Consider the following 22,876-nt stretch of genomic DNA (forward strand, 5'->3'; position numbering starts at 1 on the left):
AGCAAACTTATGGGTAAAAGAGGGAGCATATGTCCTCAAAGCTAGCCCCAGGGGTAAGAGGAAGGATATCAGGGGGCTGTTTCACAGGCTTCTGATTGTCATATAATATTAGATCATATCTTCATTCTATTTTTTTAAAAAAATAGATTTTTCAAAAAAAAGGGAAAATCTTAATTTTCCTTTAGCTACTGAGTGTGTTCACACTTAACATTCTTCAAGATTTGGGAGCTGGAAAGGTAGAGAATTGAACCAACATTTTTATGAAGCTCCTCCTATATGTATTCACTTGGTGAACAGTTATTGAACACCTACTAAGTCTCAGGTCCTATGCTAGCAGTTCTCATATGTATTACCCCAGCAATTCTTGTTTTTGTTTTTTTGGTTTTTTTTTTTTCAAGATCATAAATTAAATATTTTATTTTTACAAGTGAAAATAAAAATTAAAAAAATAAACACTCCCCTTTGGGCTTCCAAATGGTAGGTGCTTCTTTCACTAGTACCACAATATGCTTGTTGTTCATTCTCCTTTCTACCACACTGATTTTGCATCCAAGGAAAGAAGGCCTGGATAGAGGTCATAATAAAAAATAAATAAATAAAATTTAAAAAAAAAAAAAAAAAAACTTTCTCCACCTAAATCTGAATTCCTGGTGAGAATCTGAAAATCTTCACTAAGAGGTTATTCAGGTCATGGACTGTCATCTGCCTGTGAATCTGGATTTAGAAAGATGATATCTTTTCCCAAGAATCTGTGGCAGACAGGAGTTAACCTAAAAGGCTTGAGGTTTATCCATCGTGCTGACGTGGTCAGTCAAGTAGTGTGATGGCTTTTCAGGCGGTGGGGCCTGCACTGCCACGGGTATCTCGGTTTGTCCAGGAGATGCAGGTCCTTTCACAAGATTCCCATCAGCAATAAGAGACTGGAGACACTCATTCCAACATTGCATGGAGACAGCTATGTCTTGCTGACCCAGACCCTGCCATTGCTGTTTAGGGTCACCAGGCTAAGGCTGAGCCCGATTCTTAAGGCCAGTGTGTTTGTTCCAGCACTGCCAGGCCAGTGTGTTTGTTCCCCTTGTCACCTTGGCATCTTCCTTGGTATGGGGGTCAGAAAGGAGTCTCCATATGTGACAGCCCCACTCATAGAACTGGTACTGTTGACACAGGACTTCTAAGTGTCAAAGGAAGGAGAGAGCTCTCCCTGCACAGCCTGGATAGGCTGAAGCATCATGACCCCTGGTGCCTGGCTCATGCAGCCCCGAGAGGGATCCCAAGGAACCAAGGACATGTAGAATGGGAGAAAAACCAGTACACAGGGCTGTTTGCTACTGAAAAACTTGGAAAGAGGAACAGGACCAGAGCTGCGTGGGGCAGTACCCAGGCGGCTTTGCTCCAGCCTCACAGTCACGTGAGGTCTCTGGCCTGGGCCTGCTGCCAGGAAATTCACGGGACCCTTGTACATTACTGGTGGGAATGTAAAATGGTTGAGGTGCCATGAAAAACAGTTTAGCAGTTCTTCAAAAAGTGAAACATAGAAATACCACATGACCCAGCAATTCCACTGCTAGTTATATACCCAAAATAACTAAAACAAGTACAAATACATGCACACACATGTTCACAGCAGCACTATCCACAGCAAGCAAAAGTTGGAAACAGCCCAAATATCCATTAATAAATGAATATATGAGCAAATTGTGGTATTTGTGTATATCTATATATGTATCTTTAATGAATGGTTATTCAGACATAAAAATAAATGAAGTACTGATATATGATAAAACATAGATGAATTTCAAAAACATATACTAAGTGAAACACACCAGACACAAAAAGTCATATATTCTGTGTATCCATATTATTGGATAAATCCACAGAAACAAAAAGTTGACTGGTGGTGGCCAGGGGCTGGGGGCAGAGGGAAATGAACTACCTAATGAGTAAGGGATTGCAGGGCTTTGGTGTGATGGAAATTTTCAGAGCTAGACAGAGGTGGTGGCTGTACAACACCATGAATGTGCTGAATACCACAGAACTGGCCACTTTAAAATGGTTACGTTTACATTATGTGAATTTTACTTCAATTAATTAATTTTTTAATTATTAAGAGAAAATATTTTTGGCACATATCAAGTCAGTCTGGTAATTTAAATTAAATAAGATGTTAAATGCCAGTTATATTTTAAGGGCAAAATATGGTGAAAGCAGAAAGCAGAGTGTATAGCCTGGTCTCTGACACATGGTAAGTGATTGTAAAAAGGTGAGTTTTATTATTAGATATCTAGGCCTTAGTTTCCTCATCTGTCAAATAGGGTATTTAACCAGAGAGTCTCTAAGATTCTTTCCAATCCTAAAAGGGTTTGGCTTACAGGAAGAACTCCTTAACAAGGTCTCTGAGGCCCTTCATGGACCACCCCTGCCCACACCTCCAGTCTCGCTCACACTGAAGCCATCCTCACAAAATTAATCAAGCTGAATTGCTAAGTTTTTAACAAGAATGTAAGCTGTAAGTAAAGCATAGCTAAGCATTAACCAGCTTACCCTATAGCCCACTTTCTTATAGCTGCTTATTGCTTAAAAGTCACATAGCCCCTGCCACAAGGTCCTAACTTTTACAGATAACATCTCTAACATTAAAAAAAACTCAAAGTTTCTATTTTGAGATATTTACAAAATCCTGCCTTGTTTTTTTTTCTTTGTTTTTGTTTTGTTTTGTTTTGTTTTGTTTTGAGGTCTTGCTCTGTCACCTAGGCTGGAGTGCAGTGGTGTGACCTCAGTTCACTGCAGCCTCCACCTCCCAGGCTCAGGTGATCCTCCCACCTCAGCCTCCAGAGTTGCTGGGACTGCAGGCACGTGCTACCATGTCCAGCTAATTTTTTGTTGCCCAGGCTGGTCTGGAGCTCCTGAGCTCAAGCCATCTGCCCACCTCAGCTTCCCAAAGTGCTGGGATTATAGGCGTGAGCCACTGCACCCAGCCCCAAATCCTGCATTTCAATGGGTCCACTGTCACCAGCCAGTCTAAAGACTCCGTCCAAAGAAGCAACTCAACACAAGAATGCAGTTTCTTCCTTTCCCTGTCTCATGACTCCACCCCTCACTCCCCGGCCAATAAGCAACCCCCAGCTCCTCCAAATTCCTTTAAATACCCTAGTCCAAGAAACTCCCCAGAAAGGTGGATTTGAGGTTCTCTCCCACCTCCTTGTTTGGCTGCCTTTTGATTATGAAACTTTCTCTGCTACAGTTCCTGCTGTTTTGGTGCATTGTTCCATTACTGCACACACAGCAGACATGAACCTCGTGGTCCTATATAGCACCACGGTGTGACCCAGCTATACTGGCTTTCTTTCAGGTCCTCAAGTGCAGCTTGCCATCTCCCAGCACTGGGCCTTTGCCTGTGCCACTCCCTCTGCCTGGAACACTTGTCCTGCTCTGCCATCTCTGTAATGCTCCTTATCCCTCAGCACCCCGGGCACCTGTGTACCTGGTTTCTACAGTGCTCTCCATTGTGACAAGGTTCAATTAATTGTGGGAGAATTTGACACCAGACCAGAAGATCTACAATGCAGAAACCCTCTCTTTCTACTTCTGGTATCTCCAGGGCCCAGAGGGGACAGAGCCTAGTCGCTGTGGACCAAACGCATGAGATTTTTTTCAGTGCGTTCCCAGTTCTCACTAGTGTCATCCCATGCTGGCAAGGAGAATATGGACCTTGAGGTCAGACAAGGTTATCCACTAGAGGCCCTGCTCCCATCCCTGCCCCCTCACCCCATTCTAGAACTGTGAGTCCAAATGTCACCTGCCTCCCTCCACCCCCAAGGGTAAAAATAACCTTGTCTGAAACCTGACACCTACCCTCTGCAGGTCATCTTGAGAACTACCCCTGTCCCAGAGGTGACCACCAGGGGCCTGGGGGAGTAGGGAGGGCATTTCCTGAAGGCTTTCCCATTCACATCTCATTTGACCCATGAGCAAATATGTGAGGTGCTATCACTGGTGAGGTGCTATCACTGGTGAGGTACACAGGGAACCCGCGCTCGGAGACATCTCAAGTCCTGCCTAAGGTCCCCAGCCAGAGCTTGAGCGCAGCCCTTTCCTCGGCACTATGAGGTGAGTAGGGCTTTGCAGACTGATTACACCTGCTTGGTTGTATGGGTGGAGAAACTGAGGCCCAGGGAGCTCTCTAAGGTCTTAAGTGAAAGGGCTTAATTAGGCATACTTTGGGCAAGTTATTGAGAAGCTGTTTCCTCCTTGGTTAAAGAAGGACAAGCACTCCCACCCAGCTCCATGCAAGAGCTGCATGCGGATGAAAGGAGAGAACCTAAAGGCACCTGGCTAACTGTGCAGTTCTGTGCACACGTGAGGGAGCGGTGTCAAGGAGGCTGGAGAGCACGCAGCAGCTGGGCTGGATGGGGACTTGTCTTTCCTAAACAACCAGACTCTGGCAGCGTTTGTTCTCACTTTGGGAAACGGAAATGTGGGAAGAGGGGTTGCGGGGGGACAGTGGGTTCTTGAGACAGGTAGACTGCATTTGAATCCCAGCCCCACCCTCAGTACGGGGAGGTGGGTGGGGATGGTGGGGAGGTCTCTGGGCAACTTGCTTCCCCTCTCTGTATTCATTCATTCAGCAAGTGAGCAACGCCCCCCCCCCCCGACCAGTTTCCTCATCTGTAAAATGGGAATCCCAAGTACTTTGCAGACCATCGTGAGGTGCAGAGGAGGGAACGTGAACAGCTTTGTAAGTTGCCATGGTCCTGCCTTCCTTTTATGCCAGCACGTATTGAGAGACTGTCAGGCCTGCAGGGAGCGGGGAGTGTGGGCAAGCCCGAGCCCCGCCCTCACAGAGCCAAGGTCTAGATGGGGAGACAGCCACTGAACAAGAAGTTCCCTAGGAGATCTGCTGTGCCAAGGGGCAGCAGGGCTGCAGAGTGTGAGCAGAGTCTGACCCTGTGTGCAGATGGACAGGAACCTGCAGGACAGGGGTCAGGCTGGGTGGCCCTGGGTTTAGCTCCTCCATATTGTTTGGGCGCTGCCCTGCAGCATGCCCAGAACTAACAACCTAACAGGAGCAAGTGTTTCAACCTCTCCGGACTCAGCTTCCTCAGTTTATAAAACTGAAAGTTGTGGGTGTACAGGTAAGATTGAGAACAATCATTCTCCCTTGTATATTTAATTAATATAGCCAAGCACTGTACTGAACTTTTTTTTTTTTTTTTTTGAGATGGAGTTTCTTGTTGCGCAGGCTGGAGTGCAATGGCACAATCTTGGCTCACCACAACCTCCGCCTCCTGGGTTCAAGCGATTTTCCTGCTGCAGCCTCCCGAGTAGCTGGGATTACAGGCACGCGCCAGCACGCCCGGCTAATTTTTTTGTATTTAGTAGAGACGGGTTTTCACCATGTTCATCAGGCTGGTCTCGAACTCCTGACCTCAGATAATCCACCCGCCTTGGCCTCCCACAGTGCTGGGATTACACGTGTGAGCCACCACGCCCAGCCACTGTTTTTTTTTTTCTTTTTGGAGACAGTTTCACTCTGTCACCCAGGCTGGAATGCAGTGGCTCCATCTGGGCTCACTGCAACCTCCACCTCCAGGGTTCAAGCTATTCTCCTGCCTTAGCCTCCCAAGTAGCTGGGATTACAGGTGTGTGCCACCATGCCCGGATACTCTTTGTATTTTTAGTAGAGATGGGGTTTCACCATGTTGGCCAGGGTGATCTCGAACTCCTAGCCTCAAGTGATCCTCCTGCCTTGGCCTCCCAAAGTGCTGGGATTACAGGTGTGAGCCACTGTGCCTACCCTGTATTGAATATTTTTATGCATTATCTCTTTTAATCATCACACAGCCTTAATACCTGAATGTTGTTATTATTCCCATTTTACAGATGGGGAAACAAAATCTCAGAAGTTAACTTGCACATATACACACACAAAATCACACAGCCAGGAAAGGGCAGAGCTGGGACATCAACCCAAGTCTGCTTACCGCAAAAGCTAAGGCTTCTTGACCACTTTGTACAACTGTCTCTCTCTCATTTGGCAGGCAGTTTGACAGTTGCTGCTGCGTCCCGGGCATCTGTGACAGCCACCGGCCCTTCCTTACCCAGACATGCCAGGCCAAGACCCACACCTGGAGCCAGGACTTCCAAGAAGCTCCCCACCCCGTGTACCCTCATGTCCTCTGCAGGAGGCCGTGATGGTGCCAGCACCCTTTTCCAGCATGGTCCAGGGTCAAGGCACTTTCCAGAACACTGTCCCACTGGGCCACGGTCAGTGAGGAAATTGCAAACTCTGAAGGAGCTGAAAACTGTGCTTTATAAATCCTCAGCTCTCAGAGTGGGAGGAAACCTCACGTTCAGCTAGATGGGCCCCTCTCAAGTGCAGGAATCTCAGCCGCCACACTACCTCTGGTGGCTGTCCAGCATGAGCTTGTTTGCTCCCAGAAGCAGAGGGCTCACTCCCTTCCAAGGGAGACCCTTCTGCTGAAGAGTAAATCTGCCGGTTCTTCCCTCTGTCCCACTCACTAGCTGCCTCCCTGTGGCTTCCTCCGTTGGGGTTATTTGCCACCTCCCACCCCCTACCTCCAGCAGACCCCAGAAAGTGACCAGAAGCGATTAGAACACAGGCAGTCTGATCCCAAGTATGAATGACCCCACATTCCCGTGTGACCCCCCTCAGGGGAGCTGCTTTGACAGCACCCAGTACAGAACCCACGTTCACAGGCAGTCACCCCCATGCCACAGGCCCTGACAGTGGGGTGAGCCGTTCTGGGGTTGTGAAGACAGATCTGGCCTCTCCCCTCCTCAGACCCCTTTCCTACCCTCCCTGCCAGACAGCCAAGGCTGCTGCCTGTGCTGCCTCTGGGTCACCATGGCAACAGGTGGCCAGGCAATGGACCCGGGCCCCGCCATCTTGCAAGCAACTCCATTTACCCTGGAGCTGGGCACAGCAGCTACAGGCATCACAGTTCCCCTTCAAGAGAGCAAGAGAGAGAGAATGAGAGAGAGCAGAGGGAAGGGAGAAGAAACCAGAGTCAGAGAGAGAGAAAGGAAAAGCGGCAAAGACAGGAGGGAAGGAACAATGCAGAGGTCAGAGTGAGAGAAAACTAGAGGCTGGCAGGGAACAAAGCTGGTAAAAGAGAGGTGAGCAGGAAGGGAGGAGAGGCTCCAGACCTCTCCCACTGTGCACATTCCTCCTGCCTGAGCTGCGCTTCCCTGGCCAAATTCTGGCTGCAGCCAGGACTTCCTGCCCCAAGAAACCAGCAGCCCAGTGGGCCCCTTCAAGGCCCCAGCGGCTGTTCCAGGGTCTTGCGGGCCCCTCCTGCTGGGGGATGATGTCCTCTTGCTCCCCAGAAAGTGGGGCCCCCTCTCCCAGCCCCTCCAGCAGCACCTCCCCACTCAGCACCCCCCTCACTCCCCCTGGTTCCCAGGGCCCTCCTGCCTGCCCAGGCCTGCCATCCTCTGGCTCTCTTCCTTCCCACCTTACCCAGCTTCCCCTTGCACAACACAACAACATTTTCATTTTCCCAGAAGTGTTCAAGAAAACATTCCTGGGCAGAGCAGAGTGGTGGGAGAGGAGCTGCGATTCTCCTCACTGAATGCAAGCCCTTACACTGCAGGCGTTGCAGAGCAGGTCTCAGAACAAGGTTTAGCAGAGAAACACTGACCAGTGGGGCTGCTTCTAAGCCCCAAGCTGCCAAATCTGGGCATTAGGAGGTCCAGAGCTGAGCACAGCCTAGTCTCTGGCAGAAGCAGCTGCGCTCAGCAGGTGTGCCAGCAACTCTCTACGGGGCACCATCCACACTCCAGATGCCGCCTTCAGCCTCAAGCTCTCTGGCTGCAAAGTAGCCCTATCAGACCTGTCCCAATTCTACTCCCATCCCCATATTTTCCTACACTGTCTCAGAGGAATTTGAGCCTACAAAAAGGTTTATTGAAACAATCAGAAGGGTGAAGAGAAAGAGAGAAGAAAGAAAAAAACAGGATGGCATGGGGGCTGGCAAAGAGGGCAGCAAGGCCCAAGGGCTTCAGACTGTCTGGCCAGATAACCCTAAGCCATTTTACTTGAGCCACTATGAACCTCAATGTCCACATTTGTAAAATGGGAATAAGAATATCATAGTTATCCAGCCTGAGTGACAGAGTGAGACCCTGTCTCTTAAAAAAATAAATAAATAGAGAGAGAGAGAGAGAGAGAGAATATCATAGTTGAGATTCAATGAGGTTATACATGTAGAGTGCTTAGAACAGGATCTGACTCATAGGAAATGCCCAAAACTACAACCCTTCATGTTGTGAAAAAGCCAAGGCAGGCCTGTAACCCAAGCACTTTGGGAGGCCGAGGCAGGCAGATAACTTGAGGCCAGGAGTTCGAGACCAGCCTGGCCAACATGGTGAAACCCTGTCACTACTAAAAATACAAAAAAATTAGCTGGGTGTAGTGGCGGGTGCCTGTAATCCCAGCTACTCGGTAGGCTGAGGCGGGAGAGTCGCTTGAACCTGGGAAGTAGAGGTTGCAGTGAGCCAAGATTATGCCACTGTACTCCAACATGGGCAACAGGGTGAGACTGTCTCAAAAAAAAAAGGCCGGGCATGGTGGCTCACGCCTGTACTCCCACCCAGCACTTTGGGAGGCTGAGGCAGGAGAATCGCTTGAACCCAGGAGGTGGAGGTTGTAGTGATCTGAGATCACTCCACTGCAGTCCAGCCTGGGTGACAGAGCGAGACTCCATCTCAAAAAATAAAAAGAGCAAGGTGTTGTAGAAAGACCCAGGAAACTATTCCAGTGAGGAAGGGCCTAAACAGGTCCCAAGGGTAAGTGCTGTGACTGGCCAGATGGCCTTTGCAGAGCAGTGAGGGTCAGATGGAGCCTTTCAGCCCTGGGCTATGACAATGGCATCTGCTTTCCCTCCTGGCACTGCAGGTGAACACATCCTCTCTACCAAGACAGAATTCACTGGTTCGCGGTTCATTTCAACCGACAATCAAGATGTTGAATAGGACAGAGTCTGTGGCACTCCACGAAGACTCCCACAGACGCCCACATATGGTCTAACCAGACTCCACGACTGCTGGGAAGCCTTTGCATTTCGCAGACCCCCGAGAGGCTCAAGACACCTCATGAGGGAAATGGATTCTTGGGATAGAAGGCAATGATCACTAGAAAGCAGCTCGGGTTCACTGAGAACAAGGCATGCTGGGCACACAGGAGCAGACCGTTGGGTTAGGAATGGACATATTTGCATTTGCATAGACCCAGAACATTATAAGTGCTCAGTAAAAACGTGTTCAATGGAACCTGGGAGCTGTCTCCAACTATGTACCACATGTGCCTGCTCCATTCAACATGTGATCAAATGGCTTACCTGAAGATGCACCTGATCCTAGATGACCACTTGAAAGGTTATAAAATATAAACTTAAAACCAAGCAGATGAAAATGAAAAAGACTCATTCTATCAACCTGCATTTAGGCTTTTCTGTTGCTATCACTTTTTAAGTTGTACGCATGCTGGGGTGGCTCCAGTTTAATAGTTGTTTATGGGAAAACAGCCTTATTATTTCATCTGTCCACACACTTAACAATGACAATTCCTGCTGTAACCAAATGGGCACCCTGTGGCTGCTGAAGGCTTCACCCTGTGGTGAGGGGTTGGGAGGCGAAGGGGGTGCATTTAGGGAAGGAATGACTCAGTCGCAGGGAGGAGACAGCCCAAGACTGGCATTTGGCAGGCAGCATGAGGCCCAGTCCTGTGAAAGGGAAAACAGAGGGAACAAGGAGTGGCTTAGGATGACAACCAGGCTGTCAGACGGACAGTGAGTGGGCCAGGCTGCGTGTGGCCTGGGTGTCAGGCCTCTGGCTGCAAATCCGAAGGCTGGCTGGATTAGAGGACAGAAAGAGGCCTAGTAAAGTGTAAAACCAAGACCTCAAAGGGGTGGACAAGGTTTGGAAGGGGCTGATTCTAGCTGGGAATCAACATAGATCTTTTTAAAAACTCCCACTGCCAGACACAGTGGCTCATGCCTGTAATCCCAGCACTTTCAGAGGCTGAGGTGGGTGGATCACTTGAGGTCGGGAGTTGGAGACCATTCTGACCAATATAAAGAAACCCCATCTCTACTAATGATACAAAATCAGCCAGGCATGATGGTGCGCACCTGTAGTCCCAGCTACTTGGGAAGCTGAGGCAAGAGAATTGCTTGAACCTGGGAGGTGGAGGTTGCAGTGAGCCGAGGTCACGCCATTGCACTCCAGCCTGGGCAACAGGAGCAAAACTCTGTCTCAAAAAAAAAAAAAAAGAAAGAAAAGGTGCTGGGAACACCTTAAACAGACATAGTGTCTTCTCACATGAACAGACAATAAACAAAAGAGGAACAAGAAGAGTGAAAAGTCCTATGAGAAAGAAAAAATGGGATGTGACAGAGAGAAGGTGGTGGACGGGGAGGAGCTTCTTTAGGCTGTGTAATCAAGGAGGCTTCCTGGCTAGGATCCGAAGGAATGACGAGAAGGAGCAATTTCACAAGACTGTGTGCAGGGTTGCGGGCAAAAGAACAGAGAGTGCAAAAACCCCAAGGAAGCGCGGGGACCCGCTGTCAGAGGAAGAACGAGGAGGTGTTGGGAGAGAAGCACCTAAGAAATGCAGAGAGCAGACAGGGCGCCTATCCCTTAAGGTCTTGTAGGTCCCAGTGGAGCTTGGATTTTATTCCAAGTGTGAGGGGAAGAACTGGAGGCTGTAGGGGAGGGTGGTGGTCTGGCCTGCATTGTAAGATCACTCTGCTGTTGTGTGCAGGTGAACTTTAGGATGGAGAGAAGCAGCAGGCAGACTCCTCAGCAGGCCACCGCAGTCAGGGGAGAGGGCTGGCTGGGCAAAGAGGTGGAGCCAGGATGTATTTGGGAGGTAGAGGCAACAGGACTTGCTGAAGGACTCCACGTGTGTGAGAAGGGACGGGGTGGTGCCGGTTGGAGTGGGTGGTTGAGGGAAGCAGCAGCTACAGCTGCGGGCAGTGTAGAGGGAGGGATTGCGAGGGGTTAGGGGACTTGGTGGTGGAGATGATGGGAGGCGGTAGGCAGGATAAAAATTAGGAAAAAAAGGCCAGGCACAGTGGCTCACGCCTATAATCCCAGCACTTTGGGAGGCTGAGGCGGGCGGATCACCTGATGTTCAGAGTCCAAGACCACCCTGGCCAACATGGTGAAACCCTATCTCTACTAAAAACACAAAAATTATCTGGGTGTGGTGGTGGGTGCCTGTAATCCCAGCTCCTCCAGAGGCTGAGGCAGGAGAATCACTTGAACCTGAGAGGCAGAGGTTGCAGTGAGCCTAGATCGCGCCATTGCACTCCAGCCTGGGAGACAGAGTGAGACTCCATCACAAAAAATAAATAAATAGGAAAAAAGTAAAAATAAATAAATAAGAAAGGAGGATCCAAGCTTAGAATGAGTGACTGGCAGATGGTGGTACTGGTTACTGAGTTGGGAGAGATCAGTGTAGAAATAAGTAGGGGACAAGAATCTGTGAGATCCTATTGAACATTTAAAGAGAGAAGTCAAGGAACTCAGGCCTGGAGCTCACTGGAGAAGAGGCTACACCTGGAGACACTAACATATATGGGTATTTAAGATCCACAGGATTGGGGCCGGGTGTGGTGGCTCACGCCTGTTATCCCAGCACTTTGGGAGGCCGAGGCGGGTGGATCATGAGGTCAGGAGATCGAGACCATCCTGGCTAACACGATGAAACCCCATCTCTACCAAAAATACAAAAAATTAGCCGGGCGTGGTGGTGGGCACCTGTAGTCCCAGTTACTCGGGAGGCTGAGGCAGGAGAATGGTGTGAACCTGGGAGGTGGAGGTTGCAGTGAGCCGAGATCGTGCCACTGCACTCCAGCCTGCGCAACAGAGCGAGACTCTGTCTCAAAAAAAAAAAAAAAAAGATCCACAAGGTTTTGAGACCTTGTAGTAAATGAAAGAAGGTTGCCAATTTTTGCTACTCCTCCCGTTGAAAGGTAGAATCTAACTTCCTCCTCTTGAATCTGAGTCATTTTTAGTGACATTTCAACAGTGACTCTGAGACTAGATCATGACACACCTTGCAGCTTCCCCCCAGGCCTCTTAGAACTCTTGCTCTGGTGGAGCCAGCTGCCAGGTAGAAAATCTAACTATCCCAAGACTATCATATTGAAGAGGCCACACGTGGGTGCTCCAAATGACAGTCCCAGCTAAGCCCAACCTTTCAGCCCTCCCCTCTGAGGTGCCAGTGAAGGCATCATGGAGCCCCCAGTTCAGCCCATCCACCACTAAGTGCCACCAAGCAGCCTCCATCAATGCCACATAGAGCAGAAGAACCAGCCAGCCCAGCCCTGCCAGAATTCCTGACCCACAGAATCACAAGATGTAATAAAACAGTTGTTGCTTTAAGCTACTAAGGTTCAGGGTAGTTTGTTACACAGCCACTGTAACTAGAACAGATATCATCCAAGAAGATGGGTTGACAGAGACATTCACACTTAGCTTTTTTTTTTTTTTTTTTTTTTGAGACAATCTTGCTCTGCCGCCCAGGCTGGAATGCAATGGCACAATCTCGGCTCACTGCAATCTCCACCTCCCAGGTTCAAGTGATTCTCGTGCCTCAGCCACCCAAGCAGCTGGGATTATAGGCACGTGCCAATATGCCCAGCTAATTTTTGAATTTTTAGTAGAGATGGGGTATCACCATGTTGGTCAGGCTGGTCTCAAACTCCTGACCTCAAGTGATCTGCCCGCCTCGGCCTCCCAAAGTGCTGGGATTACAGGTGTGAGCCACCATGCCTGCCCTTACACTCGGCTATTTAGAAGTCAGGTGGGGAGGAGGAACCTGCAAAGGAGACTGCGAGGAAGCAGTCAGTGAGGTGGGAGGACCCCAGAAGAGTCTGGCTCTCCAGAGGGAAGGGGGCCCTGCTGAGGCATGAGCTCTGAGTCAAGGCAGATGGGGAAACAAGCTATCACTGATTTTTGACAGGAAGGAAGGAGGGAGGGGGAAGAAAGGAGTCCAGTTAGAGTGAATTAGGGAAAGAATGAGAGGTAATACAGTGGGAACAGAGAAAACTCTTTCCAAAATGTGTGTGGGAACAGGGAGCAAAGAAACAAGGTAGCAGCTGGAAGGGGCTTTGTTTGCCTAGAGGCTGCAAGATACTAGAGCTGGTTGGTTCATCTGGTCCTGGGACAGATACAGTAGGAGGGATTCTACTGAGACAGAGAGCTTTCTACAGGACAGGGGCCGTCTAAGAATTGCCTTCGCAGAAGCTCAAAGATCCCTTTTCAGAAATCTATGACTGCTATTTATCATGTACCTACTGTATGCCAGGTCTCGTACTTGGGGGCCTTTAATTCTCACTCTGAAGCAGGAATCCTCATTCCTTATTTTACAGATGAGAGAAAGGAAATGGACAGGGAACAAGGAATGGGCCACCCACGCACTCCTGGCCAGTAAAAGGCAAAGGGGAAACTGGACCTGGATCCTTCTGACTCCAGAGCCTGGCAGGAGTGCGGCAGAAGGGACATCAGCTGGAGGGAGATCAGGTCACCCAACAACTGGAACTTCTGATACACAGCCTGGGACTTTGGACACCTTGTATCAGTTGCCTCCCCGCACTCCTACCTTCTACGCGACATGAGCCTATAGGAAAAGAGCTCACTGCAGAAGTGGTTTCTGACCTGTGGATCCCATCCAGGCAGTGGGATCCGCCGGGTAAAGAGTATCACTGCCACCACTCCCCATCCAGAAGGCCTGCCTTCCTGTTTGCCCAGCTGAGAACCAGTCTGCACAGACACACCTTATCCTCACTTTGCTGCCTGGAAGCTCTAATTCAGTCTTCAAATGCAAAGGGAGGGTGGGGACCAAGTAAACTCAAAGGCCAAGGAGGGCCTGGGGTGGTATGGGGGAAGACGGTGCTGAGATGCAAGGCTGTGCTTTTCCCCTCGGACTCTCTTCAGAGGGGGCCCCTCCCTTGGCCCCAAAGTCATTTAATGCTTGGGTCCCTTCCTCTCCCATGTTCGCCCTGCTCTCAAAGCCTATAGGCACATGTACATCTGATCTCTTAACACCCCGTCTCTGTAAATACCTGCCATGGCATTAAGCTACCCGGCACGAAGAGGCTCCAGTTGGAGGGACCATTATCACCCCCACATCTCTATGCTATGAATGAGGAAGCTGAGGCTTGGGAAGAGAGCCAGTCAAGAACCAGCCAGAGTCTTCCGGCTTCAGACCTCCCACTCATCCCTCCCACCACTCATGGGGCTGTATCCCTGGAGAAGAAAAAGATGAATTGGGTTTCTCCATACCCTCCCTAAGAGATCAAAAGAAAACTCAAACCCACCTGCTTCAGCTCAGCCCAGGTGTGGTGCTGGAAACCAGAGGCTGCTTAAAGGAAGTCCCAAGGCCACTCCCCTTCCGACCTCTCACCGAGTCCAGGCCTGGAACAGGGCCACACTTGGGCAGGGCTACACCCCAGGGCAGATCACAGCCTATTCTAGAGGTCGTAAATAAGACAATGCCAAGGAGTGGAGAGACCTGAGATTCCCCACCCGCAGCAAGCAACTTGAATGTGATCCTCCCTAGGCCACAGCCCAGGTGCTGTTAGCCAAGCTCCGACCTACCAGGCTTCTGAATAGCAGATGAGGTAACGTTGCATACAGCTTTCTTCCTTTTTGTTTTTGTTGTTGTTGTTGTTGTTGTTCTTTTTCTTTTGGAGACAGGGTCTTGCTCTGTCACCCAGGTTGGAGGGCAGTGGCACCTTCATGGCTCACTGCAGCCTCTACCTCCCAGGTTCAAGCAATCCTCCCACCTCAGCCCCTTGAGTAGCTGAGACTACAGGCACACACCACCACGCCTGGCTAAGTTTGTTTTTGTTTTGTTTTTTTGGTTTTTTTTTGAGACGGAGTCTCACTCTGTTGCTCAGGCTGGAGTGCAGTGACACAATCTCAGCTCACTGCAACTTCTGCCTCCTGGGTTCAAGCGATTCTCCTGCCTCAGCCTCCCGAGTAGCTGGGATTACAGGCACAAGCCTCCACACCCAGCTAATTTTTATATTTTTAGTGGAGATGGGGTTTCACCATGTTGGCCAGGCTGGTCTCGAACTAATAACCTTAAGTGATCCACTCCCTCTCAGACTCCCGAAGTGCTGGGATTACAGGCATGAGCCACCACACCAAGCCTAATTTTTTAAATTGTATTTTTAGTAAGACGAGGCCTGTGTTGCCCAGGATGGTCTGGAACTCCTGGGCTCAAGGGATCCTCCTGCCTCTGCCTCCCAAAGTGCTGGGACTACAGTCATGAGCCACTGAGTCTGGCCCATAGACCTTTCTAGGCTGTAAAAGAATACACACATATAGTAATAAGAAACTCCTTGAAGACAGCGGCCGTGTCTCATGTGTCTCTGGAATCCTGGTGCGTCCTTACTAAGCACCTACTAGGTTTCAGGCCTTTCTATACATTATATAAAATTGCTTTGTATCCATAACACCATTCATCCTCACCAAAACCCTGTGAGGGACAATTATTCCTCCTGCACAGAAAAGGGAACTGAGGCTTGGGTTCTAAAAGACTCGTCTAATGGCACTCTGCCAGTGAGCGATAGAGCTGAGATTTTGCTTTTCTCAATACCAAAGCCATTTCTACTCACTGGGCTGCCTCTCCAAAAGTTGCTTAAACTGGGTGCAGTGGCTCACACCTATAATCCCAGCACTCAGAGGTCAAGGCAGAAGGATCACTTGAAGCCAGGAATTCAAGACCAGCCTGGGCAACATGGTGAAACCCCATTCTGGAATACATTTTTTAAAAATTAGCCAAGCAGCCGGGCACAGCTCGCACCTGTAATCCCAGTGCTTTGGGAGGCCAAGGTGGGCAGATTGCCTGAGGTCAGGAGTTCGAGACCAGCCTGGCCAACATGGTGAAACCCCGTCTCTACTAAAAATACAAACAATTAGCCAGGCATGGTGGCAGGCACCTGTAATCTCATCTACTCAGGAGGCTGAGGAAGGAGAATTGCTTGAACCCAGGAGGCAGAGGTTGCAGTGAGCCAAGATCGGGCCATTGCACTCCAGCCTGGGCAACAGAGCGAAACTCTGTCTCAAAAAAAAAAAGAGAAAAAGTAGACAAGCATAGTTGACACATTGTTCTTTTGGTTGCTAGGTCAGGTGTACCAGTTACTTGGGAGGCTGAGAGGGGAAGCTACAGCAGGAAGATCACCTGAGCCCAGGAATTCAAGGCTGCAGTGAGCTATGATCACACTACTGCACTCCAGCCTGCACAACACAGCGAGACCTCGTCTTGGGAAAACAAAAACAGATGCTTAATAATTCATGTCCACTGATAATAATTGGTTAATGCATCATTTGCTGAGGACAAATTATTACTACTGAAGAAGCACTAGGCAGGATATACATATTACATGGCCAAGGGGGTCAAGGAGGGTGCCCTTAACTCCCTCATTTCTCTGTGGACCTGGCACATCTCTCACATACAGGTGCCTCTGCCTGGATCATTCTTCCAAACCCAGAAAAGCTTTTAGGGCTGACCTAACCCATAATCTCCTCCAGGGAGCCCACCCTGACCACTGAGCTGGTGAGGGGCTATCTTGGTGCTTCCCTCTGTCACATCCTGGCCGTGCTGTGCTGCCATAGTAGGTTTGTATCTCCCTCTGTCTCTCCATCAACCTGAGGGCATCTAAGGACAGGTCTAGTCTGGCTCATCCCTGTGTCCCCAAAGTGTCAGACTGTGGTCTGCCCCAGTCCGTCACTGCCCCAATGTCACCTCCAACCTGCAAGGCTGCCCCTGGGAATGGCAGGAGCACACAGGCCTGCAGCCAGGGAGCTGGCAGAGGACCCAACCAGCAGCACCATCTGTCCCTGGAGCCACGAGACAGAGCAGGCATAAGGCAGAGGTGTCAGTTCCTTGGCTCAGCCAGGTCAGCCCAGGACAAGGAGAGGAGCTTCAGCACCCAGGGCCCCTGCCCAGCTGGGGCGTGGGGTCAGACAAGGCTTTGAATTCTCTAATTAGATCACAGTAGCTTAATACCAGAGCCTTGGTTTTCTAACCTGTAAAGCCAGATAAATACCAGAAGCCTTGCAAAGCTGTTGGGAAGTTTAAATATGCCCAACACTTAGTAGGTCCGCAACAGAAAAGTTTGCTTTCACCATCTCATCTGACCAACTGACCCTGCCATTGAACCACTGAGAAAACTGAGGTTCACATGAGATGGAAAAAAAAGAAAGAAAGAAAGGAAGAAAGAAAAAATATTCACCATGGCCAATTATGTGCCGAGTTCTCCATTTTTCCAACATCTCTAATCCTGCCAACAATTTGGCATGATCTGCAGGAAGAGAACTGGTTCATATTAGGAAACTGATGCCCACAGAGATGAGGTGAGTTAGTGCCTCTAAGGCAGCACCCTTTTCATCGTCAGGCTGAGTGATGAGCAGCTCTCCAAAGGCTCCCGGGATGCCAGCTTGGCCCCGCTCCAGCCCAGGCACAGGTGAGGGGCAGTGGGCAGCCTCCCTCGACGCTGAGGTGTGTGGGGTGGGGTCAGCTCAGCCTGGGGCCCTCAATCTACACTGTCAGTGTGCGAGGGTGGGCAGAGGAGGCTGGGATGGGGTGGGTCCACATGTAACAGTGAGGCCACATTCTGGGTGCACAGAAGTTCCAGATGCCCCCTAGCCAAGACAAGGGCTGGAAAGGGGGACCCAGTCTAGCAGATGAGAGCTCTGGGTCTCTCGCCAGGTGTGTGAGCCCAGGCACATCACCTCACTTCTCTGTGCCTCGTCTCTCATGGGGGCTGAGCCTTCCACCCACCTCCCTGTTGTGAGGAGTCAGGGTGAATGGGGAGGCAGCTGAGACCTTCAAGGTGCTGGCCATACAGAGAAGAGGAACCACGATGATGTGTTTCCCTGGGTCGCTGAGCCCAGCACGCAGGGACTGCATACCTTGGCACTAAGCCTGGGGACCAGAGAGCCCTCATGGCTCTCACAGTCAGGTAGGTAGGACAACATGACTCACAGCGCTCAAAAGCCCAAACTTAGCCTACGAGGCCTGGACCCCCAGCCTGCAGGTCCTGGAAGCCTCCCCTCAGCCTCTTCCAACTGTTCCCTTTGCTTCCTCCACTCCAAGTGGAGTGAGGAGTCAGCAGCAGGGGCTGCTGGGCCCCTATTCAGTTGATCAGATGCACCAAGCTCGCCCCAACCTTGGAGCTTGCAAATGGATGCTGTTCCCCTTGCCTGGAATGCTCTTCCCCCAGATCGTCCCGAGGCTGCCTTCTCAGCTGCTAGGTTTCTGCTCAGCTGTCGTCTGCTCAGAGAGCTCCCCGCTGGCCCCCTCATCATTCTCTCACAGTTCCCTGTTCTCCAGACAGTCTCAATTTAATCCCAGCAATGCTACTTACTAGCTGTGCGACCTCAGGCAACTTACTTAACCTGTCTGTCTCAGTTTCATCTTTAACACAGACACAATTATCTACTTCACAGAGTTGTTATAAGGAATAATGAGTTAATGCAGGCATGGCATACAGCTAGCACTTGTATGGCATTTACTCTTATTACTACTATTCACAGCATTTATTGCAGATTTTCAGCATTGTTTATTTGAATACCTTCTCCCTATCTCCCCTGCACTAGCTGTCAGCTCCAGGAGACAGGCTGCATCATCGGCCACAGCATACCCGGCACCTGCTACCTATTAATCCCCCGGTACAGTAAGTACCTGTGGAGGGAACAAGTGAAGCGTGTACACCATCCTGAGGAGACGTCATCAACTATAGGGACAGGCAAGATGAGGATTCAAAGGGGAAATGATAGCTGAGCTGGCTTTTGAAGGATGAAGAAGAGTCCTCCACTGAACAGGGAAAAGTTGGAAGCTTTTCATCTCAGATGTGGAATAAAACAAAGATGCCCACTTTCACCACTTATATCCAGCATAATACTGGAAGTCCTAGCCAGAGCAATTAGGCAAGAGAGAGAAATAAAGGGCATCCAAATTGGAAAGCAGGAATTTAAATTGTCCCGGTTTGCAGATGTCATAATCCTATACACAGAAAACCCTAAATCCTCCACTAAAACACTGGTAGGAATAATAAATTCAGTAAAGTTTCAGGATCAAAATCAACATACAAAAGTTAGTAGTCTTTGTTTTTTTTTTTTTTTTTTTGAGACGGAGTCTCGCTCTGTCGCCCAGGCTGGAGTGCAGTGGCTAGATCTCAGCTCACTGCAAGCTCCGCCTCCCAGGTTTATGCCATTCTCCTGCCTCAGCCTCCCGAGCAGCTGGGACTGCAGGTGCCCGCCACCTCGCCCGGCTAGTTTTTTGTATTTTTTAGTAGAGACGGGGTTTCACCATGTTAGCCAGGATGGTCTCAATCTCCTGACCTCGTGATCCGCCCGTCTCGGCCTCCCAAAGTGCTGGGATTACAGGCTTGAGCCACGGCGCCCGGCCAGTAGTCTTTCTATATACTAATAGCAAACTATCTAAAAAAGAAAATCTAGAAAACAATCCCATTGACAATAGCTACCAAAAATAAAATAAAATGAAATAAAATAAAATACCTGAGAGTAAGTTTAACCAAAGAGGTAAAAAGCCAGGAGTGGTGGCTCATGCCTGTAATTCCAGCTACTCAGGAGGCTGAGGTGGGAGGATTGCTGAGCCCAAGAGTATGAGACTAGCCTGGGCAACATACAAAACTCCATCTCTTTAAAAAAAATTTTTTTTTTCAGTGCTCACATGGGTAGATAAAGAATTCTAATTTTCTTTTTTTTCTTTTTTTTTTTGAGACAGAGTATTGCTCTGTCGCCCAGGCTAAAGTGCAGTGGCGCGATCTCGGCTCACTGTAACCTCCGCCTCCCGGGTTCAAGCAATTCTCCTGCCTCAGCCTCCTGAGTAGCTGGGATTACAGGCACGCACCACCATGCCCAGCTAATTTTTGTATTTTTAGTAGAGACAGGATTTCACCATGTTGACCAGACTGGTCTCAAACTCCTGACCTTGTGATACACCCGCCTAGGCCTCCCAAAGTGCCAGGATTACAGGCGTCAGCCACCACCACCGGCCTAAGTATAAATTTTTTTAAATTTTTTTAAATAAAAAAAAAATCAGCCAGTTGTGGTGGCACATGCCTGTAGTCTCAGCTACTTGGGAGGCTGAGGCAGGAGTATCATTTGAGCCCAGGAATTCATAGCTGCAGTGAGCTATGATCAGACCACTGTACTCCAACCTGGGCAACAGAGGGAAACACTGTCTCTTAAAAACTAAATAAAGGAGATGAAAGATCTCTACAGTGAAGGCCAGGTACTGTGGCTCACGTCTGAAATCCCGGCACTTTGGGAGGCTGAGGTGGGTGGATCACTTAAGGTCAGGAGTTCGAGACCAGCCTGGCCAATATGGTGAAACCCTGTCTCTACTAAAAATACAAAAATTAGCCAGGCATGGTGGCACACACCTGTAATCTCAGCTACTCGGGGGGTTGAGGCAGGATAATCACTTGAGCCCAGGAGGCAAAGGTTGCAGTGAGCCAAGATTGCCTGGGTGACAGAGTGAGACTCCATCTCAAGAAAAAAAAAAAAAAGATCTCTACAATGAAAACTATAAAACATTAATGAAAGAAATTGAAGAAGATATAAATGAAAAGATTCCACATTCATGGATTGGAAGAATTAATGTTAAAATGTCCATACTACTCAAAGCAATCTACAGATTCAATGCAATCCCTATCAAAATGCCAATGACAGTCTTCCCAGAAATAGAAAAAACAAGTCTAAAATTCATATGAAACCACAAAAGACCCCAGATAGCCAAAGCAATCTTGAGCAAAAAGAACAGAGCCAAAGGCATCATACTATACTACCTGATTTCAAAATATACTACAAAGCTACATTAATCGACAGACATATAGATCAATGGAACAGAATAGAGAGCTCCAAAATAAATCTACACATTTACAGCCAACTGATTTTCAACAAAGGTGCCAGAACACACACTGGGGAAGGGACAGTCTATTCAACAATTGATGTTGGGAAAACTGGATACCCACATGTAAAAAATCAAATGAAATGAAATCAAGAACTGAAATCAAACCCTTATCTCTCACTGTATAAAAAATCAACTCAGGCCAGGTGTGGTGGCTCACCCTGTAATCTCAGCACTTTGGGAGGCTGAGGCAGGCAGATCACTCAGTCAAGAGTTCGAGACTAGGCTGGCCAACATGGTGAAATCCCATTTCTACTAAAAATACAAAAGTTAGCTAGGTGTGGTGGCATGTGCCTGTGATCCCAGCTACTCGGGAGGATGAGGCAGCAGGAGAATCGCTTGAACCTGGGAGGCAGAGGTTGCAGTGAGCCGAGATCATGCCACTGCACTCCAGCCTGGGCGACAGAGCGAGACTCCATCTCAAAAAAATAAATAAGAAATAAAAAATAAAAACTCAAAATGAATTAAAGACTTAAATGTACGACCCCCAAACTACAAAATTACTGGAAGAAAACATAGGGGAAACAGTTCATGACGTTGTGCTAGGTAAGAATTTTTTGGATAAGGTGTCAAAAGCACAGGCAACAAAAGCAAAAATATATGTGATTTCTTTATACTAAAATAATTCTGCACAGCAAAGGAACCAATCAACAGAGTTAAGAGACAACCTACAGAATGGGAGAAAATATTTACAAACTATACATCTGACAAGGGGTTAACACTCAAAATATACAAAGAAGTAAAACAACTCAATAGCAACAACAACAACAAAAAACTAAAATGGGCGAAAGACCTGAATAGGCATTTCTCAAAGGAAGATACACAAATGTCCACCAGGTATATGAAAAAAATACTCAACATCACTAATCATCGTGGAAATGCAAATCAAAACCATAATGAAATAGCATCTCACACCTGTCAGAATGGCTACTATCAAAAAACCAGAGCCGGGAGTAGTGGCTCAAGCCTGTAATCCCAGCACTTTTGGAGGCCAAGGCAGGTGGATCACGAGGTCAGGAGTTCAGGACCAGCCTGACCCACATGGTGAAACCCCTTCTCTACTGAAAATACAAAAAATTAGCCAGGCGTGGTGTCACAATGTCTGTAATCCCAGCTACTTGGGAGGCTGAGGCAGGAGAATCACTTGAACCCGGGAGGCAGCAGTTGCAATGAGCCAAGATTGCGCCACTACACTCCAGCCTGGGAGACAGAGCGAGACTCCGTCTCAAAAAACAAACAAACAAACAAACAAAAACAGAAGACAATATGTGTTGGCAAGGATTCGGGGAAAAGGCAACCCTTTGACACTGTTGATGGGAGTGTAAATTGGTACAGCCATTATGGAAAACAGTACAGAGGTTCCTCAAAAAGTTAAAAATAGAATTACCATATGATCCAGCAGTCCCACTACTGGGTATATAGCCAAAGGAAATGAAATCAGTATGTTGAAGAGATACCTGCACTCCCATGTTTATTGCAGCACTATTCACAATAGCCAAGATACAGAACCAACTAAGGGTCCACCAGTGGATGAATGAATTTTTTAAATGTAGTATAAAGCCGGGTGTGGTGGCTCAAACCTGCAATCCCAACACTTTGGGAAGCCAAGGGGAGAGGATAGCTTGAGGCCAGGAGTTCAAGACCAGCCTGGTCAACATAGAGAGAACCCATCTCTACAAAAACTTTTTTTTTTTTTTTTTGAGACGGAGTCTCGCTCTACCGCCCAGGCTGGAGTGCAGTGGCCGGATCTCAGCTCACTGCAAGCTCCGCCTCCTGGGTTTACGCCATTCTCCTGCCTCAGCCTCCCGAGCAGTTGGGACTACAGGCGCCCGCCACCTCGCCCGGCTAGTTTTTTGTATTTTTTTAGTAGAGACGGGGTTTCACCGTGTTAGCCAGGAT

At 48.7% G+C, this 22,876-nt stretch overlaps 1 protein-coding gene and 1 long non-coding RNA gene across 17 annotated transcripts in view; one reads left to right on the forward strand and one right to left on the reverse strand.

The window, feature by feature from the left end:
- Positions 1-22,876, reverse strand: part of ACOT11 (acyl-CoA thioesterase 11) — a 101,658-nt gene that overhangs the window by 66,574 nt on the left and 12,208 nt on the right. The gene's annotated exons all lie outside the window — the stretch shown is intronic.
- Positions 4,018-9,461, forward strand: LOC102116185 (uncharacterized). Of its 2 annotated transcripts, XR_010578314.2 has the most exons (3): positions 4,624-4,735; positions 6,039-6,264; positions 8,918-9,461. It is a non-coding gene; the product is annotated as an uncharacterized lncRNA (long non-coding RNA). The 2 variants fall into 2 exon arrangements; XR_012419845.1 differs by lacking the exon at positions 8,918-9,461 and having other exon boundaries at positions 4,018-4,735; positions 6,039-8,187.

This window comes from Macaca fascicularis, chromosome 1 (assembly GCF_037993035.2).
Source record: "Macaca fascicularis isolate 582-1 chromosome 1, T2T-MFA8v1.1".
NCBI classification, from domain to species: Eukaryota; Metazoa; Chordata; class Mammalia; order Primates; family Cercopithecidae; genus Macaca; species Macaca fascicularis.